We start from the raw sequence: 8130 nt of genomic DNA, 5'->3' as shown, positions 1-8130 counted from the left end.
TGTGCTACTGTCAGTTCATAAGGTATAAATGATTGCCGGCCATCAAACGCAACTCATGCAATTCATATCAAGCACATTTGAATTTCAATTTCAGCCTTTCTTTCTCAGCAGAATCCACACATATTCAATTTCAATAGTATTCCTATTCATTTGCATTGTGAATTTGACCCTGTCTCCCCAGCATTGGTTTTCCTTGAAAAAAATCACTGTTTGTGCACGGTTAGTGTAATGGATGTCTGAATAGACTGTGGACTGTGGAGTCAGGGCCACGTTGAAGAAAAACAACAACCCCTAAAAAACAATCTTTGAGGAGAAGAGAAAAGCAATGAATATTTTACAGGGGGAGCGCAACGGAGGGCTCGGCGGGTGACTCAGAGACATTTATGGAGCTTATCAAACCCAGATCTCCCACAGAGGTCTGCACACAGACCATAGACTGTGGCAGCTGTTTATCAGGTGAACTATTGGTGAGTTCCCGATCCAGTAGCGGCTTGATTTATCTCAATCAGAGGGACATTATTCCTGCAACGAAAGAGAGAAAAAAAGATTGTCCTTCTGAAAATAAGAATGTTCTGTGGCGGGGGCTCTGCTCATGAGATCACAGACGTCATTTGGCGCATGCGTTTGCGTGTGAGTGGTTTTATTGAGCTGACTCAGTGTGTGTGTGTGTGTGTGTGTGCTCAGCCTGGTGTGGGCTTATGTATTAAAATATTCATATTTTCAGCGGAATATGTCAAATCTGAAAAGGACACACTCAAAGTGAAGTTGGAAAACCAAGAGGATGAACCTGCCATTTGATGTTCTGATTTTTTTTTTTTTATTCTTTATGAAGCATGCATTTATAATAAGGGCAATAAATGTCAAATTATAATTAAGATCGCTTGTGTGATAATTCACCCTCAAATGTGAATTCTGTCATTATTTACTCAGCTTCATGTTGTTTCTGACCTGTATGACTTTCTTTCTTACATGGAATACAAAAGGGAAAGTTTTCAAGAGTCTTAATGCTGCTTTTTTTACTTTCTCTGGTGACTTTTGTTGAAAAGAGCAGCATTAACATTCGTAAAAATGTCCTTTTGTGTTCCACAGAAAGAAACAAGGGGGGTTGGAATACTTAAATAAAGATAGAGGTTTTATTTTAGGTGAGAAGAGTTCCTTTAAAGGGATAGTTCACCCAAAAATGAAAATTACCCCATGATTTACTCACCCTCAAGCCATAGGTGTATATGACATTCTTCTTTCAGACAAATACAATAGTTATTTTAAAAAAATGTCCTGGCTAATCCCAGCTTTATAATGGCAGTAAATGGCAGCCCAAAATTTGAAGCCCAAAAAAGTGCATCCATCCATTATAAAAGTAATCCATGCGGCTTAAAAAAAAGCCTTCGGAAGTGAACGACGCATCTCTTTAGCCAAGCATTCACAGGATGCATCTATAACCTTGTACTCCAGTTATGTCAGTGCACATGATTGTCTTTGCTTAATGCTTTGAACAGCAGCTACGCTAATTATTTTCTGTTCTGTTTTATCTCGGGACGCCCATCCCGAGGTAACTAGAGAGTCCATCAGCTCCAGTATGGCTCGAGCCTCTCGTAAAGACTACAGATGACCAACACCTGTGAAGAGACGACTCAACTCCTGCGAGGACTTCAGATGACGCTCTGCATCAACACGCACCCATGCTCACTTCTATATACCCTATTCATTAACAACATGTATTCTTATTTCACTTATTTCTGTCCCTTAATTATTATATTGATTAATAATACATTGTTAATTAAATACATTGCTAATCTGTGTGCTTTGTATATGTGTATTTCTGAAATACATAACATGGACAAATCACTTTAAATTGTAATGTAGACGCATGCATTTTCTGTGAAGCTGCTTTGAAACGATATGTATTGTGAAAAGCGCTATTCAAATAAATGTGAATTGAATTGAATTGAATATGGGTTTGTGTAAGAAAAATATCCATATTTAAAATATATCTATTCCGCCAGACCGCCTTCCGTATTCAACTTACGAATAAAGTGTAACGCCTTTCGCAGTTCAAAATGCTTACTCTACGTCCAACGTCATCGCCGCGCTAGTTAAGCTTTTCCCGTAAGTTGAAAACGGAAGGCGGTGTGATGGAAGCTAGATATTTTATATTATAACATGTTAAATATGGATACTTTTCTTACACAAACGCATCACTTCGCTTCAGAGGGACTTTATTAACCCCCCAGAGCCATGTGGATTACTTTTATAATGGATGGATGCACTTTTTTGGGCTTCAAATGTTGGGCTGCCATTTACTGCCATTATAAAGCTTGGATTAGTCAGGACATTTTTTAATATAACTCCGATTGTATTCGTCTGAAAGAAGAATGTCATATACACCTATGGCTTGAGGGTGAGTATATCATGGGGTAATTTTCCTTTTTGGGTGAACTATCCCTTTAATGTAATTCTGTTTGCAACTATTAGAGTACTTAAACTATACATTTATAAAACAAAAGATGGTCAAACAAGAGCAGACATAGTAGCATTAAAGGGATAGTTCACCCAAAAATGAAAATTAGCCCATAATTTACTCACTTAAATATGGATATTTTTCTTACACAAACACGTCGATTCGCTTCAGAAGGCCTTTATTAACACCGAGAGCCACGTGGAGCACGTTATTTGATGGACAGATGCACTTTTTATGGACTTCAAAAACAGAGCCACTATTACTGCAATTCTAATGCTTGGACTGGACTTTTGTAATATAAATCAGATTTTACTTGTCTAAAAGAAGAATGTCATATACACCTAGGATGACTTGAGGGTTGGGCTATGGGATCATTTTCATTTTTTGGTGAACTATCCCTTTAAGTGGTATATTAAAATGCAGTGTAAAAGACAGTGTGCCAACAAATATGACACCACACAGGGAAGAAATCAATCAGATGATGTTTGCATCTTGACAGCCACAGAGTAATGAAGCTTGCTCTGTTTTTGATATAGCAGCCAGCAGTGCAATATGACTGTTGCTTGTGAAGTCTTTGATGATACAAAGGCAAATATCTCTATTGTCACTCATACATAACTCTAACCCTAAAGCTACGGTCACAGGGGAATTTCTGTGAAATTTTGCCAGCAAAAAAAAGTTCAATTTTCAATAGTATAACAATGTAAGAGGCATAGCTCACACAGAAGTCACTTTCCGTTGGTTAATGTGGTGAATTTGCGTGAACAGCTTGAACCCATTGCGAAATCTGGAAGTGGAAATCTTTCGCCTTCATCTCATTCACATGTATTCCTATTGAGATTACTGGATTTTGCCCATGAAAATTCACTGAACAACGGTAAATGCACCTTAAGTAATAACTTCAGCACATCCTGTTTGTGATTTGAATATGAATGATTCCTCAAATTGTGCAGCATGTAAAATAAAAGTGTGCTATTACTTTTCCAAGCAATCACATTTAGAGGAAAATAACCACCCAGAAATGCCTTAGCAACCACCCAGAACACCATAGGAACTGAACAAAACCAAACGAAACACTAAACACCTTAATATCTGTATAAGCAGTCCCTTGCCAATCACCATGAGCAATGAGGCGGCAAGCACCACTCATGTTTTCTCCAGAGAACTTAAAGGGTTAGTTCACCAAAAAATTAAATTTCTGTCATTAATTACTTACTCTCATGCCTTTCCAAACATGTAAAACTTCTGTTCATCTTCAGAACACAAATGAAGATCTTTTTAATAAAATCTGAGCGATTTCTGTCCCTCAGTTGACAACTAAGCAACTACCACTTCATAAACTTCAAAAAGTTTATAAAACTAATCCTTATGAATTGAGCAGTTTAGTCCACATTCTCTGAAGAGACTCGATCGCTTTTTTATAATGAACAGATTTAATTTAAGCTTTTATCCACATACTATAAACATAGAGCGAACATAAACAGAAGCTTAACCGAACCTGCTTGACCCGTGAGATCAAACGATTGGGAACAACATGAGGGTGAGTAATTAATGACAGAAATAGCATGGATATCATGAACTTTGCAAATTTCATCAGATATGGCATGGTCATTGTTTGATCTGAGCTCAAGAAATACTGACCAATCAAACTGAGAGTGAACATAAATATAATCTTGTTCTCTGTTTAAACTATAGCTTTATGCCATCTGGCTGGTGTCTTCATGGGCAACTTTTCATTTTATAATTATTACTCATATTTATCATAAAGGCTGTATCCTGAAACAGAGCATGCAAATCTTAAAGTTTTATGTGGATTTAAAAGACTTTCATCTTAAAATTACTAAACCAAAAGAAAAACATTTTAGGACATGAAAAATACAAAAATTAGACCTGAGAAAAAAGCTTATGAGTGAGCACCATAACGTTGAAGATAATGACCGTAGAGCTAAAATAAATCTTTATATCAAAAGACTGCTCATTTTTGTTATACCTGACAAGAGATCTGAATGAAAAGAATTTGACGATCATGGCCATAATTGCTGGGAACATTTATGACTAATATCAAAAATAGTGGCAAGAATATAATTTGCGTCCAATGTTCATGATGTGCCCTATTCATATTCTGTGTATTGGAATAGGATTAACCTTGATGAAAATGCATTATGTCGGCACTGCAGAGTGCTTTGAATGGTATTGCATAAGTCATTTGAAAGGCCAGTCATATTCTGCACTTAAGAGACTATTAAATTATCAAAGACCAGCAAAGCCTTTTCCTCTCCTAAACTACTAGGAATTGTGAACCTAGCTAAACATGGTTAAAGCATCATGGCTAAAGAAATGTCAATGTCTTTATTGAACCTGCTACTGTAGTTCCTCTGCTAGTGTAGAGTACTAACAACATCACTGTTATGGGATTGGGTTAATAAAATGTATAACTTGTCTGTTACTCTACCCTTTTAAAAAGACATCTAAAGAACTGACCTCTTTGATGGTTGATGAGATGCCAGCTCAGTATCACCTCTGCTCTCTAAACTCATGAAAATAGCACTCCTTCAGTGAGAATGAGATATTCACTGAGAAGGGTCCAAGGTGGGAAATATTTCACATTACACTGACCTCTCTATTGCCATCAGTGGTGGAATCATATAGTTGCAAGTTACTAGAGTTATTTGGCGTGTTTGACTTGAAGCGGCGCTGTGCAGACCGATCAGTGTATGACATCAAAGAACAGCAAAAGCAAATCGAAAGCATACCAGAGATGGTCGAATTATTGGAAGATAGGAGGGACTGTGGCTCTACCATTGGAAGCGTAACGGCCAACTTGGATCACGTGTACCTTGATAACCAATCACATTCAGTTTTGCCAGATTGGGCTGGTTCGGGGTCAGTTCGGCTGTTTAAAAAAAAATTATTATTATGATAGTCTAATTGATTAATTAAAAAAACTCAAGTGTGCAAGTCACCATGACACACAGGCCCATGCAGAGTCATCTGGCGTTGGTGTTGACGTCGCAGACAAGCACGCACTTCCAGCCAATCAGTGATCAGCAGGCAGACGCGCTCATTCATTCATGACAGGTTTTAGCGTGATAACTTTGAACGCAATGCCAAAGTGGCATAAGTATACAGTAAATTACATCTACAGTAAAGAGTGGGAGAGTGATCCAACTCTCAAAACATGTATTACACCTGTGACTCGAAGACTCTTTATAAATATGACAAACTCTGAGAGCACAGTTGAATGACTTGAATTGAAATCGAATATGGGATATGACTCCTGTCCATCGTCATGTGCACACTGACTAGGACATCTGCAACTTTTGAACCATCTAGACTCTACTCGTCCCCGACAGCTGCTGAAAGAGGTTTGAATCAACAATTAATCAGTTTTGACTGTGCTAAGTGCGTTGTTCTATGTATAGCCTACTTCACGAAAGACGTAACGTTATCACTGATCTATATAATGGTTCTCTATATAGATCAGTGAATGTTATAGTTTTGTCAAAGCGCAACACAAAGGTAAGCGAATTGTTGTTATTTTTTGTTGGCGGATTATCGTACATTATCAATGAATGATGCATTTTGGCAGTGGGTTGTGCATATGTGAAATGCCTGCTAATTTCGTTTTTTTCCCCGTTCTATTATATTGGGCACTTTTTGCACTTAAAGGGGTGATGAATTGAGAAAATAACTTTCCCTTGAGCTTTTGATATATAAAAGGTCATGGTAATATAAGAATATCCTGTAGGTTTCAGAGCTGAAAACTTCCTTGTTAATCAAAGAAAAGCTTTTATTGACACCAAGCCCAGAAAACGATCAATCTCAGAATGTGCCAGGCTATGACGTGAGAGTGTGGTGAAGCACCGCCTCAACAGAAGAAGAATAACGCCTGATTCTGTAGCCCCGCCCACCGACTTGTGCCACTAACATAACAGGCCTACATAGAGCTAAAACGCATCAAATTTCTAAACATACCAAATAAGCTTCATTTGGATTCCAATATTATGAATGCATGGATGAAGTTTATTTTAATGAATATCCAGCTCACGTGGGGAAGACATTGCGCGGTTGTTCCTTCATTTCACCGCGGATTCGTTTGTAAACAAGAGACTGGATTTGCAGACAGGATGAGATTACATGAATGAATGAAGCAACTCACTAATGTGAGGAAAACATGTTTTTTATATGTGATAGTATTGCATTGTTACAGATCATTTGATATAGATCTATTGATTGTGTATGTGTCTAACATACCTTAGCACGCTGTCAAAGGCTGGAGAATTCTTTATTTGTGGTTCTTGATGTGCGTTGTTCACTCTCTTGACTTGATTTTTGAGGGAAAAATACAATCGCAGAAGTTATGATCGTGCAGTCTGCAACGTACTTGGCGCGCGCCCATGCGCGTGTGTGTACGGTTCGATCTTATATCCACCGATCGGGCGGGCCAAGTATTAAAAAAATAACATTCCAATCAATCGCGGGTGGATGAGAGATAAATCATTGTGTTTGTTTGATAAAAACGTTTTGCGAGCCCTGTGGGACGAACTATTCCGGTTGCTGTTCTCCCACATACTTCAAAACAATCCCTCACAAGGCGTTTCTCAATGTCAAGGAAGGATCCTCGGAAGCCAGAATTCCGAGGATGCTACGTCATCGACGTCCGTCGAAGGGCTGTTCCAATGTCGAGGATCCTCGGAATTTCAACCAAGGTCTGAGTCCTTCGTTCGAAAAATATGCTTCGCGCACTTGGCGCTCTCAAATCACCCACAATCCTATGCGCGCAGCTTTGCTATCTTGTTCAAAAAATACAAAATAACGGACGTTGGCGGAGTCGGAGCGTTAACTGGGCAATATGCTTTCAAGTGTAAGTATTTACGTTACCAAACATTTGTTATAACCGTAGTAATTATAAGTACAGTTTAACTTTTAAATGCCAGTATAAATTACAACCGTATTGATATTATACAAATTACGTTATTGATGGCTAACGGACCTTTTCACTGACGTAATAAGGCTGACGTGCACTTGCTAGCCTGTTCCATTTACGTATTCTCCAAATGCTAAAGAGGAGCCTTGCCTAGCCTCTGAAGGAAGTGACTTGGAAGGAACAGTCCTGCAGAGGAAGGATCCTTGACATTGAGAAACACCTACTGTGTACTCGCAGGGAGCCGAAGCTCATTAAATATGCAAATCTTATCCAATCCCAGCCGTGGGCGTTTACTTCCATGTCTTCAGTGCGGCACGCCCATAAAATCCGAGCGTGCAGGAGAGAGCCTCAAAACCAGGGTAGAATATAGCCTATTACTTATTCATTATGATGTGTTTGAATGTAAAAACTATGCAAACGTCATAAGTTGACCTCAGACAACAGTATATATATTTTTAAAAAGCCAGTTCATGACACCTTTAAATTGACTTATTCTTATTCTTGACATTAAAAATTATGCACGTGTTTTTCTGGGTTAATTTAAAGTTACCGGTTAATTTCTTAATTGCCGTTTTGACAAGTTTCCAACTGGACATTTTAGTAGTATTTGTTCGTTCTCTTTAATGTATTCCCTGTTTTCCTGGGAAACTTTTTTTTTTTACTTTGTCATCAACATTATGTTTTAAGGAGATAAAATGGCAATTATCAACCTTAAAAAATTTAATTCTATCACATTATTTGGGGC

This window comes from Gobio gobio (genome assembly GCF_949357685.1).
Source record: "Gobio gobio genome assembly, chromosome: 7".
Taxonomy (NCBI): Eukaryota; Metazoa; Chordata; class Actinopteri; order Cypriniformes; family Gobionidae; genus Gobio; species Gobio gobio.
The sequence above is the reverse complement of the archived record's forward strand: the minus strand, read 5'-3'. Positions refer to the sequence as shown.